General features: G+C 51.5%; 1 protein-coding gene across 1 annotated transcript in view; it reads right to left on the minus strand.

Annotated features, from left to right (window-relative positions):
* Positions 1-21,086, minus strand: part of ITGA9 (integrin subunit alpha 9) — a gene marked incomplete at its 5' end in the record, with an annotated part of 281,034 nt that overhangs the window by 84,099 nt on the left and 175,849 nt on the right. The gene's annotated exons all lie outside the window — the stretch shown is intronic.

The raw sequence follows: 21,086 nt of genomic DNA on the forward strand, positions 1-21,086 counted from the left end.
AGAGCCACTGGCCCCCGTCCCGGAGCTTTAAGTGGCCACTTACCATGGCCACTGGCTCTCAGAAGTCAGGCTGGGTGGGCGCAACCTCTGCCCTCACCACCATGAGCAGGGCAGGAAGAGTGGAGCCCAGGGCTCCTCACTCCTGTCACCTGTGACGCTGGCCACGCTGCCCGCCTGCTCGGAGCCCAGTTCCCGCCTCGGGGATGACAACGCCACAGAGGACCTTTGTTTCTTGTCACCCACATCCACCGGTTCTCCGATGACCTGCCACCACCACAAATCCCCCCGTAGGGGGGGGGGCATCTCCTCCCCACTCAGCCTGAGAATGGCACTCCACCAGACTGTCCCCTGAGAGGTGGGGCATGGGACCCCAGGCTTCAGCCAGTTAGACCAACGAGACTCAGTGACACTTTGTATTTGGAGACCAAAGGCTGTCCTGGACAGCCATCCTGCAACCCGGAGGGGACAGCCTGTCTGAGAATGAAGCCAGAACAAGAAGGAGAAGCTGACAGATGGAGCTGACTCTGGGACAACGTTCTGAGGCCCAACGGCAAGCCGTGGCCGAAGCCAACCCCGGGTTTGTCCAGTTTGCAAAACAATCAAGAGAAATTCCCTTTTCACCGCGCCAATTTGGGTTGAGTTCTCCATTGCTTGCCACCAAAAGCAATCAAATCTGATACAAATCAAGAAAGATACAAACACCAGTCTCCTAGTGCTCCGAGAAGCACATTACATAAAAGTCCGTGAAAGAACCTCACACCAGGTGGGCCGGGAACAGCCCCAGACAGGCCTCTGTTCTGGGGCCCAGCTCCCCTGAGGGGGAGGGCGATGCAGCCTCCATGGCTCCCAGCACCAACGGGGGTTTGGAGTTCCTCATCAGGAGGTTTTAGGAGGATACGCATGCAAGTCCAACCCAAACTGAGGCGACATTTTGGCCACCTGGACCCCTTGCGTCTGAAGAAGCCTCAGAGCAGATCTGATTTCCTCTGCCCTCAGTGGTAAAGGTGATGCGTTCACCCATGTCTGGAAGGGGTGCTCAGGGTACCGAACATTTGGGAGTGCTGCTGCCGGGCCTCGGAGGGCCAAGAGATTCTTCCTGATTTTAACAAGTGCCAAGTACCGTGGCGGGCACTTACACACAGTCCCTAACTCAGAAGTCTGAAACATCCATCCTGAGTAGCTACAGGGGCTGTCAACTATGGCCACACATTATTTGACATTCCTCCCCTCAAAAGGTGGGGCCTAGCTCCCCTCCCCTTGAATGTGGGCCAGACTTCGTGAAGTGTGGCAGGAGTGATGCTCTGTGGCGTCCGAGAGAAGGGCCGAAACAGGTGAGCCTCTGCCTCGTTCTCGCTCTCTTGGCTGGTTCACGCGGGAACGTCAGCCGCCATGTTGTGAGGACACTCAAGCAACCGGCTGGAGGCGCCTGTGTAGTGTGCGCCACTTCCTCCCTGTAGGATCTTCAAGTTCAGGATGCGGAAGGAAGATAATGCTGTTCCCAGTACATTCTCCATCCCTCCCTGTATCCACACCTCATTGCAGTTTGACTTTGCCTCCCATCACAAGACAGATTTCATTTTTCCACCTTGAATCTGGGCAGGACCTGTGACTTGCTCAACAGAATGCAGCGGAAGTGATGCTGTGCCTGTTCTCCACTCTCATCTCAAGGGGCCTTGGAACGTCTATGTGCTCTCCGGAAACCCTGCCGGAGCCACGGGGGCCTGGGCTGGCCTGCTGGAGGATGAGAACCAGCGCTGCTACCTCTGCCCCAGACAGCAGCTGGGCCCCAGCTGACCTGCCAGCTAACCACAGACGCCTGAGCGGGGTCAGCCAAGGGCAGCCGAGCGGGGCCCACAGCTGAAACATTCTCCCTAGAGTCAGGAGCTATGCTCAACAGTTGTAGTGTTAAAGCCACTACATCAGGGGACAGTTGGTTACAGTAATGGACACAGACATGTTGTGAAGAGTAAGGGAGGGCACGTGGGAGTGACCTAAGCCCCATCTCGCCAGTAGGAAGCACTCAGGAAGGGGTAGCCATGACGATGCTGTCACATCCCCCCACCCCCTGGACGACCTGTCAAGCAAAGCCCCAGCCTGTCCACACTCCACTTTCTAAGAAGCTCAGGTTGACTCTTCTTTCCTGGTTAAATCCCAAGGAGAGGGAGCGCTGATGTGCACAGGTAAAACAGACCACAATTAGAGAGAAAGAGTAGCAGGGGTCCTCAAACTGCGGCCCGCGGGCCACATGTGGCCCGCCGCGGACATGGATCCGGCCCGCCGGGTGCCGCTGCCTGTCCTGCTTAGCAGCCGACGCGTCCCGGGCCCGCAGTGCGCATAGGAATTTGTTCACAGTTTTTTTTAAGCTATAGTCCGGCCCTCCACGGTCTGAGGGACAGCGAACTGGCCCCCCGTTTAAAAAGTTTGAGGACCCCTGAACTGTAAGAGGATAACTATGAACCGTAGCACAGATGTTCTGAGGCTCTGACTGGCAAGACCACGTGACTGAGCCCATCTACTAGAGAGGAGGGAAGCCGGGGCCTGGGGAGACGGGGAATGTGCAAGAAACCCTGACACAGGCTCCATTCAATTCATGATTGTGTCCCCTGGGGGCTGAGGGATGACCTTCTGAACACAGGAAAACATGGCAACGCAGAGATGAATGACAAAAACATGGCCATCCACTTTACTTACTGTCCCCTAGCCTTCGGAGCAATCGCGGGGACTGCAGAGAGAAAGACGCATAAACACACACACATAATCAGAACAAGAACGGTGTCCCATGAGCTCCTTCCCCAGCGGTCTCCTCACCTGCCGAAGGTGCGGCCGCTCACAGAGGCCCCGCTCACACGGAAAGCAGCTCCTTGGAGAAACTGTTCCTTAACTAAATATTTACAAACGGCTGAAGCACGTTTAACGTTCTGTTTGAATTGTACTGACCTCTGTTGAGATGTTTTAAACATTTTCAGTATTAATCCTTTTGCAAACACAAGAAACGTGTGATGAAAGTAACCAATCCCTTATTTACCTTTCTGAAAATCCGGAGTTTATTTGTTTAGCTTCCAATAAGGTTTCTGCACAGTATAGCTTCAATGTCATCACTTCTCAGACATTTTTCACATTCACATTTTCCCCGCACTTACATACCCAGTGTCAAGAGTAGCGATCAGAAAGAACCAAGGTGTAGATTCGAACCCCCATCCACCTCCCTCCAGAAGGTAAACTCTTCCCTGCTCACCTAGTCTTCGAATGCAGACTGACCCCCTGGCGCCTGTGGAGAATCTCAGTACACCGGTGTGGCCGGGAGAAGAGCTGACTGAGGCTGTTACCCCAATGGCAGAAAGCACTTAAGGCTGAAGTCAGGTTGTAGGAGCCAGGGCTGGGGCTGGGCATATGCCACAGGTGCCCTGGACCACTTCCTCCTGGTCTAACTCTGATTGCCACCAGGCATGGCAGACAGTTCCCTGGGCACCCCATTCAACCGCACCCCACGCCAGGGCAGGACGAGCTATTCCTTCACAGGCAACGCTCAGCGGAGCGGGAATGGGAGCTGGTGAAGAAATGCTCCGGTCTCCCGTCGGGGAGGCAAGCCTTTCCGGGTGTCCTTTATTCCACAGGCTTCTCGAAAGGTCCAGGCACCGGCAGCAGGGACCTCAGAAACACACCCTCGAGCTGGCTTTCCCCCCTCCTTCCTGGGACCGGGCTCCGGTAAGCCACCTGCATCACACCCTCTGTTCAGGCTTTGCAAACGGCAGCAAACCTCAGGCAAAGGCATGGCCTGCAATACACCACTCTGGGGGGAACGGTGACTCTAAAAGCGCAACAGGCCAACGGGGCTGAGAGGGAGGTTTCAGAGGGAGCTCATGGGAAGGGGCATCTTGGCAGCCCAAGGGCCAGCAGGCGAGGGTCTCAAGGACAAATGGCCCTGCTGGACGGGCCGCTGTGTGTGTGCAGGGGGAGGAGAGAGCGAGAGCGTAAGAAATTAACCTGCCTGCGTCCCCGCTCTGCAGAACCAAACCTCCTCCAGTCTTACTTCCACCCTACATTTCCACCCCACCCCCAGGGGCAAGCCCGTCCCATGGAGACTGCCGGACCCTCGGTCCACCGTTTCATGGCCTGCTGCCTCCATCTGTAAGTCAGGAAGAGCATGGGTGGGTGACTTCAGGAGAGGAAGACCGCCCATCGGGCCGGGCCCTGCTTCGACACTCCTCCTTCCGAGAAGAGCAAGCGGGGTCCTAGAAAGCGCCGTGAATCGTGTCTTTGACCGAGCCCGGCTGCTCAGTATGCGGGCTCTTTCCTCTCGCTGCCCAATTAATTCAGGAGGCGCAAGCGAAATAAAATGGTTGCTGTCTGCTTCCAGCCAAGCCAAAGAAACCTACTTCCCGAAGCCAAAACCAATACTGCGTGCCGAAACGGCCCGAGAGCCCACGCCGAGAGCAGGCAGGGCGGGTGTTTCAGGGAACACACATCGTAACCCTGAGCTGGGGAACAAGGCGGGCGTCTCAGGGGCCCCTGCCCCGGGCTACGCTTTCAGAGAAGCTGAAGAAAGGAGGAATTATTCGGGACCTAGATTTGGTTTTCTTAACAGGGACCCCCACATGGATAGGCCGCTTGGCTTGGTGACTTTCAACAGACCATTCCCTTTTCTAGGGGCTTGTCCCATCTGTAAAATGTCACCTGTTAGGTCTTTTAGAGCCGTAGCTTCTGTCCTCCAAGGGCAAGGTTCAGATTTAAAGCTTCGACCTTTTTTTTTTTTTTTTTTTTTTTTTTTTTACCACCCCGCTTGCTTGAAAATCGGCTGCCATCATGAACGACCCAGTAACTATCGGGACCAGGAAGTTCATGACCAACAGATGACTTCAGCGGAAACAGAGGGTCACTGACGCGCTTCATCCTGGGAAGGCAGCAGTACCCGAGGCAGAAATTCAGGGAAAACTAGCCACAATCTGTAAGACCGCACCAGAGGTCACCTTTGTGTCAGACTCAGAAACCACTGCACTGCGGTGGTGGCAGGACACCTGGCTTGCAGGACGGATGATTTCTCAGGTTATGCAAAGAAAAAGGAACGCAAGCAGAGACTTGCAGGACGTGGCCTGTGTGAGAAGACGACCTCAAGGAAACAGAGAAAGGAACGCAAGAACAGGATGAAAGTCAGGGGTCGGCAAAGGCCAACAACGTTGGGACGGCACAAGGTGAGCCGGGGATGGGAGGACAGGAGGAGTGAGGGTTCTTCAGTGACTTTATCTGTGGCGACTGTGCCCATTTTTCATGAGAGGATTAGCAAACTAAGGACTTGGAAGTCTTGAAAGCTTGGATCCATCAACTGGCTAATGACCACCAGCAGTGACCAAATGGGTAAATGGTTCTCTTAGGATGACAATTCTGGCCTCAGTGAAAAAGCTTCTATTTTCATTAAGGGAAGCTTTTTTTTGGGGGGGGGAAGGAGAGGAGCGTTTTCTAAAGTAAGAGAAAATGATAAATGTATGCCCTCTGTTCCCCAGGCTTAATTGTTAGACTAGAGCCTTATAATAAATAAGTCCATAAACATTTTTATAGCATTTTGGAAACATATTTGGAGGCTCCAACATTAAGGCAAAACTAAAGTTGCAACACACACACACACACACACACACACTCACTCACACACTCACACACACACACACTCACACACACACACACACTCACTCACACACTCACACACACACACACTCACTCACACACACACTCACTCACACACACACACACACACACACACTCACTCACACACACACACACACACACACACCCCATCTCACCTTGTTTGTGCATCGACATCTCCCTGCGGGTCCCAAGACCTGTGTCATCTGGCTCTGCCTAGCTCTTCAGCCTCATTCAGGCCTCTCCTCTCACACCCTCACTCCCTCCCACTGGCCTTCCCAGCATCTTTGCTCTTCCTGAAAACCTCCCCTGCCCCTCAAGAAAATCTTCATGGCACCCACGTGTGCGCCACTTAGCACAGCTACCATCAGTGTCATGAAGAGTTCTTCCGATGTCTATTTCCCTGGTGGACTGTGAGCAGATTGAGGGCAGGGCCTATGTCTGTCTGCTCATGTATCTCCTATGCCTGGAACATGTTAAACACACAATTTCTATTTGCCGAATGAATGAATGAATGAATGAATGGCTTTGTGATCCTAATCATGATGGAGACATTTACTAGTATGCCATTCTCAGCACCCACTTCCCCATTTGTCCACTCAGTGGGAGAAGTAATTCCTTTAGACCTTAAGGATATACATTAATGGTCATCTCTCCAACGCCCAGTTCTAAATCACACAAGTGCGGGGCTCGTGTTATTCATTCAGTCTCTTGTGGATAGAACTTGCCTTTGACTGACTTAGAGTAACACAAGACAAAATTAAGAGCTTTTATCCCGTAGAATCTGCAGCTGTCTCTACAACCCAGCTCACCCCATTGCACACAATACACCAGGACATGCGAACGCGACACAGGATTCCAGGGGGTACTTGATATCATCAATCGTTCGACAACCTACTGATTCCCTCGGTGTCTCTAAGAGCTTCAGACCCATGGTGCCACAAAGCCAGCAGCATTTTCTCTTCCAACGGTCCAGGTAAATGTCAAAGCAGGGAGGACTGTGCTATCCCACCGTCCCAACCCCATGTGAGGACAAGGCCTTCGCGTGCGATCTTCCATTTCAGTTCACCTGGGGACGAATTCATTCCAGAGAGGAAACCCCCGGGGTGAGGCTGCTGCCAAGCTTTCCAGGATCCAGCGTGGAGACACGCAGGCACCGCAGGGGGGCGCGCTCTGGGAGGGGTGAAGGGGTGGAGGGGAGCTGGGTCTGCGTGCCAGGGTCCTGGGGATACTGAAGAGAGCCTTGTTTGGACAAATTGCAGCTGTCCCTGAACACTCATCAATGCTTCCTTACCCAGTGCCTCCTGCACAGAAACACTGGTCCTGATGCGATGAGAAAGATCTAATTCATGAAGCACCTGGCACTGCCGAGGGGCGGAGCCACGGAGCCAAGTGGGCAGCCAGCACACCGCATCAGACACGTAACTAAACCTGTCTGAGCCCGAGTCCCCGCTCTGGCACTTACCAGCGGCGGCTCTTCCTTAACCTCGAGAAATCTTGGTTTCCTCACCAGGAAAACTGAGATCATCATTGGACATACCTCACCGGGTCATCGTGAGGGTTAAATGCGTTGGCAAAAGTTAAGCACTGAGCACAGAGCCTGGCAAGCGCTCCCGTAAGGGGGTAGCTGCTGCTGCCCGCCGCTGCGATCACGCCGGGTCATTTCCAGGGTCCAGAGAAAGAATGTAAGCTTTCTGCTTGTTGTTGGCAAATACCAGCAAAAGCCTGGCACCAACCTGGCCAAGACCACACAAGAACGAGAACGACAGACAAATCCTGCTTATAAACATCGACACAACAGCGCGAGGTAAAATATTAGCAAACCGAACCCAGCAACGTACTCAAAGAATGGTACGTGATGACCAAGGAGAGGGTGTAGCTTTTAAAATAGAACTGGTTTTATTAAAAGGTAAACAAAAAATAATAAATAAATAAAAGCAATATGAATAGCTTCATATGGCAAGAGTTTAAGTTTCATTAGCTAATTTCGAAAAGCTGTCATATCAGTGTCCCAGGGGATCAAACCCTTTCGAATGAACTTGAATTGGATTGGACCTCATTCAGGCCGAAATCGCTCAGAACAAATACTCACAAAGTAGATTTATAGTAGGTTGTGTTACAAAGGTAAAGTACTCCAAACAGGGTCATTTGAGGGAAAAGATTGTGGTCACACACACACACACACATCAAAACCTATCCGATTGGTCAGTAATTTGGGACGTTTCTGCAGGGTCATTTGAGGGAAAAGATTGTGGTCACACACACACACACACACACACACACACAAATCAAAACCTATCCGATGGTCAGTAATTTGGGACATTTCTCCAGAAGCAGACCCAGAGATGAGGATTTGAGATTAAAAGATGCATAGACAATATGCTCCCAGAGAGACCAGTGAGCGGCGGGGCACGCAGGCTCACGGATGGGAGGACATCAGGCCAGGACGAGGGCTCAGGCCGAAACCTACGGAGGGTGGACTCACCTGCTCCCACAGGGGAGCTCCGGAGTGTGTTACCCCTAGAACTGTCCTCACCAGGGATGCTCGCTTTCATACATCTGCACCCGTGATTAGACAAGGGCAGCCCAGGTTGGGGACCTGTGGTTCTTCAGTTACAGGTAAAGTGGCTCTAGGAGCCCGAGGTCAGTCCTCCAAAAGCAAGTCACAGATGCTGGGTGTGAAAAGCAAACTGGGATGTGTGTGCAGGTGGAGGGGCAAAGAAGGCAGAAAGGGACTGGAGGGATCAGGGTGGGATACCAACACTGTTGGCTACATCGGCCACCTGGAGAACGGACTAGAGTAGGGTCCTCATGTCCCTGGAGCCGAGTCGCCCATAGGCACCCTGGTCCGTGCCTCTGGCTTGAGGAGGTAACTCTAACTCTTCTGGGAAAGCCGGCCCACGTGTAGTTCCAGGAAGAAATCAGAACCAAAGTCAAAAAAAGAATCAGACGGGAGATAACAAAGAAACTTAAATCTCTGATAGCAGCCCGTGTTTAGTGCAATTGGTGTTTAGTGTTAGCCTACTGATCAGTGAATCATGGGTTTGCTTTTTAAGGTATCAAAACATTTAAGAGAGTCTGAGAAAATTCAATTGATTTAGCTAAGGGGGAAAGTCTATCAGGCTGAACCATCTAAAATTCAACTATCTCTAACCTACAACAATATCAATTTAATAGGGTTCAATGTAAAGCTCTTCTAGTCCTATTTTTAATGTAGAAGTTAGACAAGTACTGTGTGAATATTTGTAAATAAACGAACTGGATATTAGACCTAATGCGAATACAAGTGACCATTCCTTTTCATGCCTAAAAGCTCTTCAGGTTGGAAAGGATCTTATAATTAGACCGAGAGCATGTTTGTCGAGATGTCAGCATCCATCATGCTAATGCACTTCCTTAACATGATTAATAAAATATGGAACTCGGGTCTACAGCCACCATCATGCTCCGTTGCAGTGGAGAACAGAGGAGCGTCCACTAGGCCTGCCACTGTTCACATCACCTTAAAGTGGGAGGCAGAGAACTACTCTGGGAGAAGTGTTCTTTTTGTGTGTTTGTTTTTAATCCTCACCCGAGAACATTTTCCCATTGATTTTTAGCATGAGAAGAGAGAGGAAAAGACAGAGAGAAACATCAACGTGAGAGCAACACATTGATTGGTTGCCTCCCGCACGCACCCGGACCAGGGCCCGGCCTGGGGAGGAGCCTGCTACCAAAGTACGTGCCCTCGGCAGGAACTGAACCTGGGACCCTTCAGTCTGCAGGCAGACGCTCTATCCACGGAGTCAAACCGGCTAGGGCAAGAAGTGAAGTTTTAAGATGATAGGACTTCTACCTAAAAAAAAAAGGCCTAGCTTAAAAGCACTGAAAAACTAAGGTATAAGTTCAGGAAAGTCACCAGTTAAACTTATACCAAACTTGGAAGCTGTTTTAATACACACATAATATCCAGCTATAAAATATAATGGAAAAGGACCCCATTTACAGCAGCAAGGATGCAGGAATAACCAGAACATGCTGGTCCTCAGTGGAGGAAACAACGATACCCTTCGACAGAGAAGAAAAATGGACAGACCGCAGATTCTTAAACAAAAAACCCAGAACACTGAAATATGTGTGTATGTTATTCCAAAATGAAAGTACATGCGTAAAATAATTCCAATCACATTGCAATGGAATGTTTCTGACCTTGAAAGGATGGTTTATTTGAAAGAACAGACATGGGACACGAGGCAGGAAAAGCTGAGCACCAAGGGAGAAATTTCTTCCAGATATTAAACTGTCATATAAAGCTTCAGCAATTCAAGTTCAAGGTATGACCCTGAGGTTGACAGATCAGGAAGACAGAACAGAGAAATCCAGAAACAGATCCAAATGCAAGCAGAAATTCAGAATATGAGGAAGATGGTACCTTGTCAAGTCAGTGGTGGTACGGATGGGTAATAGGGTGTTTAACAAATCTTCTGGAGACATCTGGCTGTTTGGAAATATAGGGATTGCTACAATTTTTTTCCCTTATACCAGAGTGAATTCCACCAAAAATGGATTGAAAATTTAAAGGTTGAAAAAACAACAACGATGAATTATTGAAAATATTTGGGTAGATATCTAGAGATGGGGAGAAATTTCTAAGCCAACACCAAAGTCAGACCACCTATGCAAAAAGGAATAATAGCTGGATGAATCTGACTGAGTTAAAGACTTCTGTTGGGTAAAATATCACAAATAAAGTTCAAAGACCAAGAACCAGTTGGGGATAAATGCCACAGGCAAAGGGTTACTGTTTCTGGTATGATATGCCTAAAACACTCCACCTTTCCCTTCCTATAATAAGTATTCAAACACATAAAATAAGTAAGCAAAAAATACAGGAAGAAATTTGGGACAAACTTATGCCAACATTCCCTAGTGGTTACCGCTAGGCTGTGGGATCGTAGCCGGTCTTTGTGCTACATATTCTCCCAGGCAGGGCAGCACCAGGACCTCCTCCTGTCCCAACATCTGGAACCCTGTGGAAGGCGAGGCTCTGCTGTGAGTGCCCTAGGGGCAGGGCCAACGTCTGCTCCATCTTAGGGTCCTTTGGTCTCTCGTCACGTCTCTGTGCAGAGGAGGGTGGGCTGCATCACGAAAGGCCGAGCTTTCACTACGGAAAATGCTTGGCCCAGGAGGCACCCGTAGGTGACACAATCCTAGGGCCACTGCAGACACCACGTGGACAGAGGATGCTCTGGCAGGAAGGAGCAGCTGGCTTCGAATGTGGAAGGAATTCAAGGAACTCTGCGGGCATGGCCTGGTCCATCAACGGTCGCCCCTAAAAGTCACAGACCCAAAGCCGACCCCTCAGTGGTGAATTTCAGCACCAAAGGATTGAACTCCTTCCTCAGGGCAGGCCTGAGCCTACACAGCAAGACTCCATCACCAGGTGGGGGTAGCATCTCTCCACTTTTCCCACTCCTGGTGGTTTGTCTCTCCAGGGAGATAAGAAATCAGTATGCAGCGTTTTAAAACTACCAGCGCATTACTAAAATGTAATGCTACTGACACAGTAACCGTAAAGTACCTCGAATGGTAGAACTATCCTTTATCTGTATGTTCATCCTTCAACCATTTGTTCATTCAATTATATTGAGATCTGACTACATTCCAGGCGCTGCTGCAGGGATTAGGGATGAATCAGGGAATACGAAGTCGTTCCATACTATATGGCAGGGGTCCTCAAACTTTTTAAACAGGGGGCTAGTTCACTGTCCCTCAGACCGTTGGAGGGCCGGACTATAGTTTTAAAAAAAACAACTATGAACAAATTCCTATGCGCACTGCGGGCTCGGGACGAGTTGGCTGCTAAGCAGGACAGGCAGCAGCACCTGGTGGGCCGGATAAATGTCCTCGGCGGGCCACATGTGGCCCGCGGGCCGTAGTTTGAGGACCCCTGATGGGCTTAAAGTCCTGTGGGAGGACCAAGACAGTCAGCAACAAACAAATAGCATGTCAGATCCTACTAAGTTTTGTGAAGAAAATCAGGGTAAAGAAATGAGTTGGGAGTGTTTGGAACAGTAGTGTATTTCTTTCTTTTTTTTAAAAAAAATATATATTCTATTGATTTTTTACGGAGAGGAAGGAAGAGGGATAGAGAGTTAGAAACATCGATGAGAGAGAAACATCAATCAGCTGCCTCCTGCACACCCCCTACTGGGGATGTGCCCACAACCAAAGTACATGCCCTTGACCGGAATCAAACCTGAGACCCTTCAGTCTGCAGGCTGACGCTCTATCCACTGAGCCAAATTGACCAGGGTGTGTATTTCTAGTCAGGTGATATTCGAGGTGAGACAAGAAGGACTTGAGGAAGTGGGTCCCATGCATATCTCGGGGAAGAGATAGCGCAAAGGCCCTGAGGCAGGGACCCGTGGCATGGTTCTGGCATGGAACATGCTGAAGGAAAGCTCTTTAAAACGGGGCTAGCCTGGTCCTTGTCTTCTTGCTACCTGAATGCGGCTGCAGCCCTGGGCATGCAAACCAAGAAGCATCATGTGTGAAGAAAGGTTGAGTGGAGAGACAGACGGGTCGGGGTTCCTGATGGCATCGTGCACTTGCTCACCAGCCTCAAAATGCCCAATTCTAGATTTATGGTCCCAAAAGAAGAGTCAAAATCTCATTCTGATCAGCCGCTAAAAGCTGGCTTTTCTGTCACTTGCAGCCAAACGCATTGCTAACTGATTTTAAAAATCAGCTGCTTAACCCACTTCCTTACGAGACCAGGGCAGGCTGGCTAGCTGTCCTCGGGTGCCTGGGTGAGAACGATGCCAGCGGCTGGCACGTAAGGGGCTACAGAAACCTTGACGACTTGTAAATCCTGCTTCACAGGGATGAAAGGACAGCTCTGGCAAGCTGTTGTAATGGACCGCAGCTATGCATTCATGTTCTCTGTGAAATTCCATGGGCACTGATGCGTCTGCTTCCCTAATCAGATGTTGGCAGAAATACCTGTGTGCCACCGACATTGAGAGTATCACATAAACACCTCAAGAGCTCAAAGATCTTGGCTCAGCCGGTGTGGCTCAGTGGTTGAGTACTGACCTTTGAACCAGGAGGTCATGGTTCGATTCCCGGACAGGGCATATGCCCTGGTTGCGGGCTCGATCCCCAGTGTGGGGTGTGTAGGAGGCAGCCGATCAATGATTCTCTCTCATCATTGATGTTTCTATCTCTCCCTCCTTCTCCCTTCCTCTCTGAAATCAATAAAAATATATTTAAAAAATGTTTGCAATAGGCCCTTCAGAGCACAAAGGAAACCAGCTGATAGTAACTGTACCGTAGCAAACACTTTCAGCAGTCCCCCCAAATCCCCACGGACCCTCTTTCTATGCCCTCTCTCTGGCTGCAGTTGGCATTTGCTTCCAAGAGCGACATTCGCAGACATTCTCCAGAGGCCTCCCTCAAGCTACCACAGCCACTCTGTCCACACCTCACCCTCAGAGGGTGGGAAGTTCCTGGGACATTTATTCCCCTGTAAGTGGCCCTTGTGAGAGACAGAATGCCCAGCTTCCAGGCCTGAGATGGGATGACACTGAGGTGTGCAAGTTAGAACTCCCCTTGCAGGACCAGGCTGGGGCCTCCCTCTACGGTCCTGTGCCTGCGGTTGCACCCTGCCCTGTCCTGCCGCCCCATCCCTACCTGTCTCCTGGGGGGCGCACCCTTCACAAACCACCTGGCATGAATCCTCGTCTCAGGATCGGCTCCAGGGAAACCCGGCCCAAGACACCCCCATTCTTCCCGAGTCTTTCCGTGCCTTAGCTTAGCAGACCATTTTCATGGCTTTCTTTTTAAGAGGTGTGATGCTGCTTTATGAAAAACGATTCCCAATCCAAGACTCCCCTTCTCCCCTTCGAAGAGGAAATCATGAAATCGCTGTTTTGCAGTTCGTTCGGAAAAGAAACGACCCAGAGGTTTCACACATGTGTCCTAGGCTCCCCCACCGGAGAGCCCGCAGCTCTGGGAAACGTCCTTCTTAATTGATCCTTGTCGCGGCGACAACTCTGTTGACATTGCAGAAGCAAAACGTAGCCCTCCTTCCAAGTGCAGTGAATACACAAACGAAGCTTTTCATATACGTGAAAGCTGAGCCCCGCGGCGGAACGCGGGCCACGCTGTGACTTCCAATGGACACCTGGGTTCTCCCCGGCTCCCCCCCTGCCGGCTGCCACGGGAAGCGCCCCGCCCTTTCCCTGGGGCACAGTTCCACTCTGGGTTAGGCCCTCTCCCGCTGCAGGGCCCGAGAATGCGAATCCAATGGCCACGGGTCATGCAGGTGAGGAACTAAAAATCTGGCGTGTGGCCGGAGTAGGCAGTCCCCACCACATACCCTGACCCTCTGGAGGAGGAAGGTCACGGCCAGCAGAAACAGCTCAGGAATGCCTCGGGTTCCCAGGGGATGTGGGATTCACCTTGGACAGGCCGGATGGGAAGAGCAACTGTGCGAGAGAAAGAGCTTGCCGCCTGTCGAGGCGCGGGTGGGCTGGGAGCCAGGGGAGGTTTTTCTGCCTGGCATCAGGCCGGAAGTTCAAGGTAAAGTCACCAGGGGGCTTGGGGCACTGGATTTAAAACAGGAAAGGGGCGGAAGAGACTTATTATTTTCTGAGTATCGATATCCACCCTCAGGGCTCTGTTACAAGGGCGAGCAGCAAGTTCATTCATCATCTTAATGGCCCTGCGGAGAGGACTGTAAACTTCTAAGGGCGGCACTGGACTCGGGGCTACTATTAACTTGACGAGAGCCACCGGAGAAAGCAGAGCACAATGAGAACCAGTTCCTGCGGTGAAGGAGAGAGGTGGTCCGGTGGGCCAAGGCCGTGGGAAATCTGCTGACGCAATGGGGGAGGGGTGCACCGCCTTGGCAGTGAACCCTTCCGATGTGCAGGGTGTAACCTCCCGGCCCCACCGAGTAGGATTCACTCTGTTCCTACGTATCATGCTGCTTCTGGATGGAATGTCCTGTCTGAGAACAGGCCTGGGCACTCCCACAAATACACAGGGAGACACACGGGTCTGTGTCTCTCTCCCGCTCCGCCCAGGTAGGAAGCGGATCGGGTGGATCGCCCGGCACCACCTTGTGCTACGCGCTTTGAAAGTGAGAAGAGAGATGCCGACGGGAGGGATCCCTTTGCACGAAAAACAAACTTACAAGCCCTCGAGGCCTCTTGTCATAAAGAAGAAGCCACTTAAAAGCGGCTCAGGCTGCCCTGCTGCGTGTCCACCCCCGAAGCCAACGTGGGGGCCCGGGATCTCAAAGTACTCGCTCCTCAGCAGGAGCAACCTGAGCTTTCCTCCCGCAGCTTCCAACACTCTCACCCGCCGCTCCCCCCGCCCCCAGGAGGCCCTATCCTGGGAGAGAAGGAAAGGACAGAGGACCCAGGGCCCATCCCGCCCTCTCAGACTCTCAAGCAGGTGAGAAGGCCATGCAACAACTCATCAGCCGGCCTCAGTGACTCCAGCCAGCGGCCGCTGAGCACCAACTTGAAAGCTGTGAAGTGAATGACCGTGCCTCCTCCTCGGCGGCCTCCTCCCTCCAGCAATCCCCGGACGAAGCTCGCCTCCTGACCTCTCTCGCCTGTTCCCGCTCCCTTTGCTCTTCCTCGGGGTGCCTCCAGCCTCTGTCCTTCGGTCTCCTCAGTCCAGACCCTCAGTGGAAACAGGGGTGGCCCAGCACTGCCCACCTGCTAAGGAGCAGTTCCCCCACCAGGCTCTCCTGCAGACTTCGGGGCGCGCTGTCCCCTGGCCCAATCTTCAAGACCAGGACCGTGTGCCCTGCCTCGGTGTTTGGAGTTCACCATTCTCTAAACCAGCCTTGGGCAAACTACGGCCCGCGGGCCGGATCCGGCTGTTCTATCCGGTTCTCTTGCTCTCCCCTCCGCTCCTTTACTTTGAATTTATATTAGTTCACACAAACACTCCATCCATGCTTTTGTTCCGGCCCTCCGGTCCAGTTTAAGAACCCATTGTGGCCCTCGAGTCAAAAAGTTTGCCCACCCCTGCTCTAAACTCTGACACCATTTATTGCATGCGTCACACGTTCAAACAATGATATATCTTGGATTTTAAAAAGCCAACATCCCCAAACCAAAAATTCCACTATTTCAGCAAAAAGTAAAAAAAAAAAAAAAAATCAACAAGCCTAATTAAAACCAACAAAAGCGAACACAAACATTGATTTAACTGACATATATTTACGAAGTTTACATTAATTTTCATGCAATTTTATTTTTTTAAATAAAGGCAATTCGTTAAATGTAAAAATATGTTCACTTTAGCACTACCGCTATTTTTGACCGTATAAATGCATGTGCACACATGTGTGTCCGCACGCACATGCAACTTTGCTAAGACGACGGGTGTTTGTTCTAGGATTACAGGCCTTGATTTCTGATTTGAGAGGAAGAGGCAACGCCCTCTGGCCTACATGCTTTGTCTTATATCCTCGCTCCTTTTCCTCCCCCACCTCAGCATTTAACCTGGGTCTGAAGTAGGTGATGGGTGTATGCTTTCTGAATAAATGAGTGAACTACACAGCATGTGCTAATGTGCAACAGGAGTTGGGTGGAAGCCTCATTTAATCCTAGCACATCCCGCTTTACAGAGAAAGAAACGGAGGCGCAGAGAGAAAGCCTTTGGCCTGCGGTCGCACCAACTGCAAGAAACCGAGCTGGAGTCCCACCTCTGCGTCTTGGCAGCAGCCAGAGCCTCATGCTCCCTCTTCCCCACCTCGGCTGCTTGGCACGTCACTTCTCCTCTGAGAACGTCTAGAGTACAAACGCCAGCTTAGCCGCTTCTCGAAATCACCACGAAGCACACACGTTCCAGCCTGACAATAGCTTTCAAAACCTCATTAGCGTCCAAGATTCCATGGGCATTTTGGGGTTCCCCCTCTCTGATCACCTCCCTCCCCCCAAAACACACCCACACCTGAGGCCCTCAGATTCCAATCTGTTTGGGCTAGTCCAGCCGTGGGCAAACGATGGCCCGCGGGCCGGATCCGGCTGTTCTATCCGGTTCTCTTGCTCTCCCCTCCGCTCCTTTACTTTGAATTTATATTAGTTCACACAAACACTCCATCCATGCTTTTGTTCCAGCCCTCCGGTCCAGTTTAAGAACCCATTGTGGCCCTCGAGTCAAAAAGTTTGCCCACCCCTGGGCTAGTCTGTCATCCAGGGATGGACGTGACATACAGACATTCAAGGCTGCAGACAGACCAGGTTCACCAGAAATACAGATGCATGTGATGTGCGGGCAGGCAAGAGAATGGGGCTGGAACATACGGAAAACAGCTAAGCCGGAGGTCACACATTGGTGGCCCATGGGCTGGATGTAGCCTGTGGACGTGTTTTGTTTGGCCCATACAATGTTCAAAGAACATTTTAATTAGCTGCCAAAGTCATGAGATTTCACATAAAAATGTGGATCTCTGGCTTTTATTGAAAAAAAAAAAAAAAAAGGAAGTCTGGCAGCGCTGGCCGTGACACGCCCACCTGGCTACCATGGACTCTGCCGAGAGCTAGATGAGGCTGGAGACCTCCCTTTTTCTGGTCTCCCCTGCTTCCCAATGCCCCACAGGTGGCCCCTTCTCCAATGTGTAACACCTGCCTTCTCACGTTAGAACCTCAGTGAAGTTCTCTTAGGCCAGTTTACAACGTCTGGAAGCCCAGAACGTGAGGCGCTCACGTTGGAGGTGCTATGAACGCGGTGGGCATTTCCAGTGGATGCGGGAGAGCCTGCTCAGATGCCTCGCACCTTGCCCAACGCTCCAGCCCAGGGCCAACTGCCAGTGTCTGCGTCTCTGCACCCGAGGGTGTTTTCCAGAACCGTGTAGGCTGCTTCGTTCATGCACGTTAGAGGACAGAGCACCGGGGAGTGCACCCCCACGTAGGCCTCGAGCACTGACTCTTTGGGAAGGGTGTGTCAATCCCCCAGCTCCCTCACCCCTGAGGTTGGTATTTTGCTCTGTTTCCCAGGGTGCCCTTCGGGATTAGGCCCCACTGCGCATCGCAGTCGCTGGTTTAACAAATCTCTCTTTTTAAAAAACTATTCTTTTTATTTTTTTTAAACATATATTTTTATTGATTCCAGAAAGGAAGGGAGAGGGAGAGAGAGACAGAAACATCATAATGAAAGAGAATCATTGATCGGCTGCCTCCTGCACGCCCCACACTTGGAATCTGCAACCCGGGCATGTGCCCTGACCGGGAATCGAACCGTGACCTCCTGGTTCATAGGTTGATGCTCAACCACTGAGCCACGCCGGCCGGGCGACAGCACCCTGTTCATCAGCTGCCTCCACCTGCCTGTGTCACTTCTCTGCCTCCCTACCAGTGTTTGCTGCACCTCCCTAATAAGCTAATGGCCCTCAATTCTTGGCTTCAAGGTCAGCATCTGGGAGACCCACACCAAGAGAGCGCTCACACTGCAGAGGAGAGCCTCGTTCAGAAAGTCTATCCCCGCGCTCCCTTCTCCCCAGCACGGCCTCCTCTGTAACCCCAGGGCAAGCTGCTACGTCTCCTTTGCACCCAGAGGTCAGCTGAGAGCTCTCTTGCACTGACCATGTCCATGTCCATTTCCATGTGCATCATAACAGTCAATACCATGGAGATGCACTCATGAACCCAGCCCCTTCTTTGAGTTTCTCCCTCCCTTGGTCAGAGGAGGCATTCCAGAGAGCAGGCTTCCTACCTGGTAAGCAACTTCAGCACAGAACAGCGGGCATCAGTCTTCCTATAACGCCCTGGGGTCACCCCCACTAGGAGCGTTACTGGCCCTCTGTCCCACATGGGCAGCCTCTTCCCATCCTGCTGGCTTTCTCTTGCCTCTCCTCCTCTGCTCTCCTCTGCCCTCTCACCCCTGTACCAGCCCGGCTCGCTCCTTCACCACCCAGATCGATGGACCCACCCCACCCATCCACCTTAGCTCTGAATGTGGACACCAACTTTTCAGAGACGCATCCCTCCTTGTAAGCCTTTACCGCAGCGTTTTGTCCAACCCAAGACTAGCACTCACAGTGACGACTTGCTTCACCTTGTCACGTCTGGGCTCCAAAGCAACTCCTCAGCACCTCTGTCGAGCAGCTGGCATCTTGTGCTCCAACTGCTTGCCGACACGCCTTTCACTCACCAGGCTGTGAGCTCCCTGGGAGCGGGGACCAGATCTTACCCATCCTTGTGTCTCCTAACAGCGGGTGCCTGCCTGGCCCTTAGCAGGTGCTTAATCACTGCTGTCCAAATCAACCCATTCTGTTTCACAGAGGCAACAGGAGCCAAAGCCGTTTGTGCCAACAGGCACCACAGCAAGAAATGAACCTTGACCTAAGCTCGATGCCAGGGCCACCTGTCTGTACAGCTCCAGGGCCACCGTTCACATTATATTCTGTGGCGTGTGGTCTGGGGTGTCCCTCACATAGAACCCAGCGTGAATGTGACCCTGGAGTTGTGTGATGCAGTGGCTCCAAACTGTTTTCTTTCTTCTTCTCCCTTTTAACTGTACGCCCCTGCCCCGCCCCTTGGAGCCCCCTTTCATTGCTCCGCAGGAGACCATTAGGTGACCATTACATGCAGTGCCTCAGCCAGACAGCACACGCCAGCCGGCCAATCAACCAGCCGGGTAGCCACCGACAAATTAAGTCCTATTTTATGGAGTGCTTCCAAGTTAGCGTGGTACAGGCCAGAGGCGAGTCAGCGGACGCTCATCCATGCGCACCAGGCTTCTATCAGCAGCCTCCGCTACAGGAAAGAACCAGCACGCCATCTACGAAAGCAGTCCGTGTTAGGCTAGAAAAACCCATCCCAGGGGTATCTTTTGTTCAGGCTCAGAAACTCAGGTGCCACTAACTGTGTGATGACAGAGAAGACTGGGCACCTCGGAGGCCTGGGCTCCCAGCTGCTTTGGGACTTTGGACAAGAGGGATATCCATCCACCCAGCCATCCACCCACATCACCGGTGCAGGCCATGGAGGCACCTGCCTCGGTGACACCTGAGCTGAGGTTTGAAGGCAGAGCCCAGGGCAAAGGCAACTTCTGTACTCAATTCCGCCTGGATTCCAGTGTGTATGTGGGGGATGGTGAACACTGAGGCTGTGGGGGAGGAGGGCAGGAAGGCCCAGGCTCAGCATGGCCCCCCGTGAACAGCTGAGGACTCTGGACTCCGTTCTGAAGAATGCGAAGCAGGAGGAGTGACGAGATTAAGTTTCTTCTCTCATTTTTATGGCATAACAGGCATTAGAAGCTTATTCTTAACCTTTCAAATTATGTATTTACTGTAAAATACTGCTTTCGGTATTCTGTGTGTAACCAGAGACCCTGAAACCCTCCAGGTATTTGATTCTCTCTTGACGGGGCAGAGCCTAAACCAGGAACAATTCTTAGGGTGCGGAAGCTGAGTGGAAAGCATGCCCTTCCCGCAGTCCTTCTTGATTTTTTGGGGGCCTCCCCCAACCCTGGAGCTCCTGAACCTATTAAGCGGCAGAGAGTTTGAGATGGTCCCCGGGAAAGTTCGTGGAGCACTGCCATTCTAGATGGCTCTAATTGCTTCAGTTGCCCCCTACGCTGGGCAAGATTGGCACAAGCCTGTCAGAACTACTGAGTCTGGCAGGACATGTGCCTGAGCAGAAATAAAGTTTGAAGGGGCACCCAGCACTCATCTGTGGGCAGGGCGAAGGTTTTCCTTAGAAAGTGATTTTGGTTCCATTTTAACACAGAGACCAAGGCACTGCAGTTCAAGGCAGCAAACACTATGAAACACTGCAAAAATTCCCATCGGAACCGCTGTCAACAGTTAGAGCAACCACGAGGTGGGGTGAGGTTTGTTTAAATCCACCCATTCTCCGGTTGCCCGCCAAGAAGGCCTGTTCTTTCTCTCCAAAGATGATCCATTGAAGGAAACAGTGAAGGATAAAACAGGCAAGAATCCCAGCTCCTCTTTCCTTTCTGAGTCATGCTACTTAAACTCCAATCCATTCAAATAAATTAATCCACGCTTAAAAGCTCACTCAATTCATGGAAATAATTTAATTTCCTCAATTCACTCAGATATGCCAGGAATAAATTAATGCGCCAAAGTGTAGGCTGATGAACATGACCCTCTAATAAAACATCAAGGGCAGATAACAAGCAGGCTAAGCTGCTATCCGTCCTCATCTCTTATCTTGTTTTTCACAACTACTGGCTTTACACGAACTCTCTGGAACGTGCACGTGCGGGAGACAGTGACCATGTCATCGTGGAGAAGCTGCCAGACATAAAACTGTACGGACAGGGTTCCACAAGAGAGAACGGGTAGGAGACAATGGAGGGCATCGATTCCGCCCCGTCACTCTGTAGGTATTTATATAGTTTCTTCTCTGGCGGTAAGAACACACTTTCTAAGTCCAGACGGAAAAATATTCTAACAGTCCCAAAGGATACTCCACATA

Source organism: Plecotus auritus (genome assembly GCF_963455305.1).
Source record: "Plecotus auritus genome assembly, chromosome: 6".
Taxonomy (NCBI): domain Eukaryota; kingdom Metazoa; phylum Chordata; class Mammalia; order Chiroptera; family Vespertilionidae; genus Plecotus; species Plecotus auritus.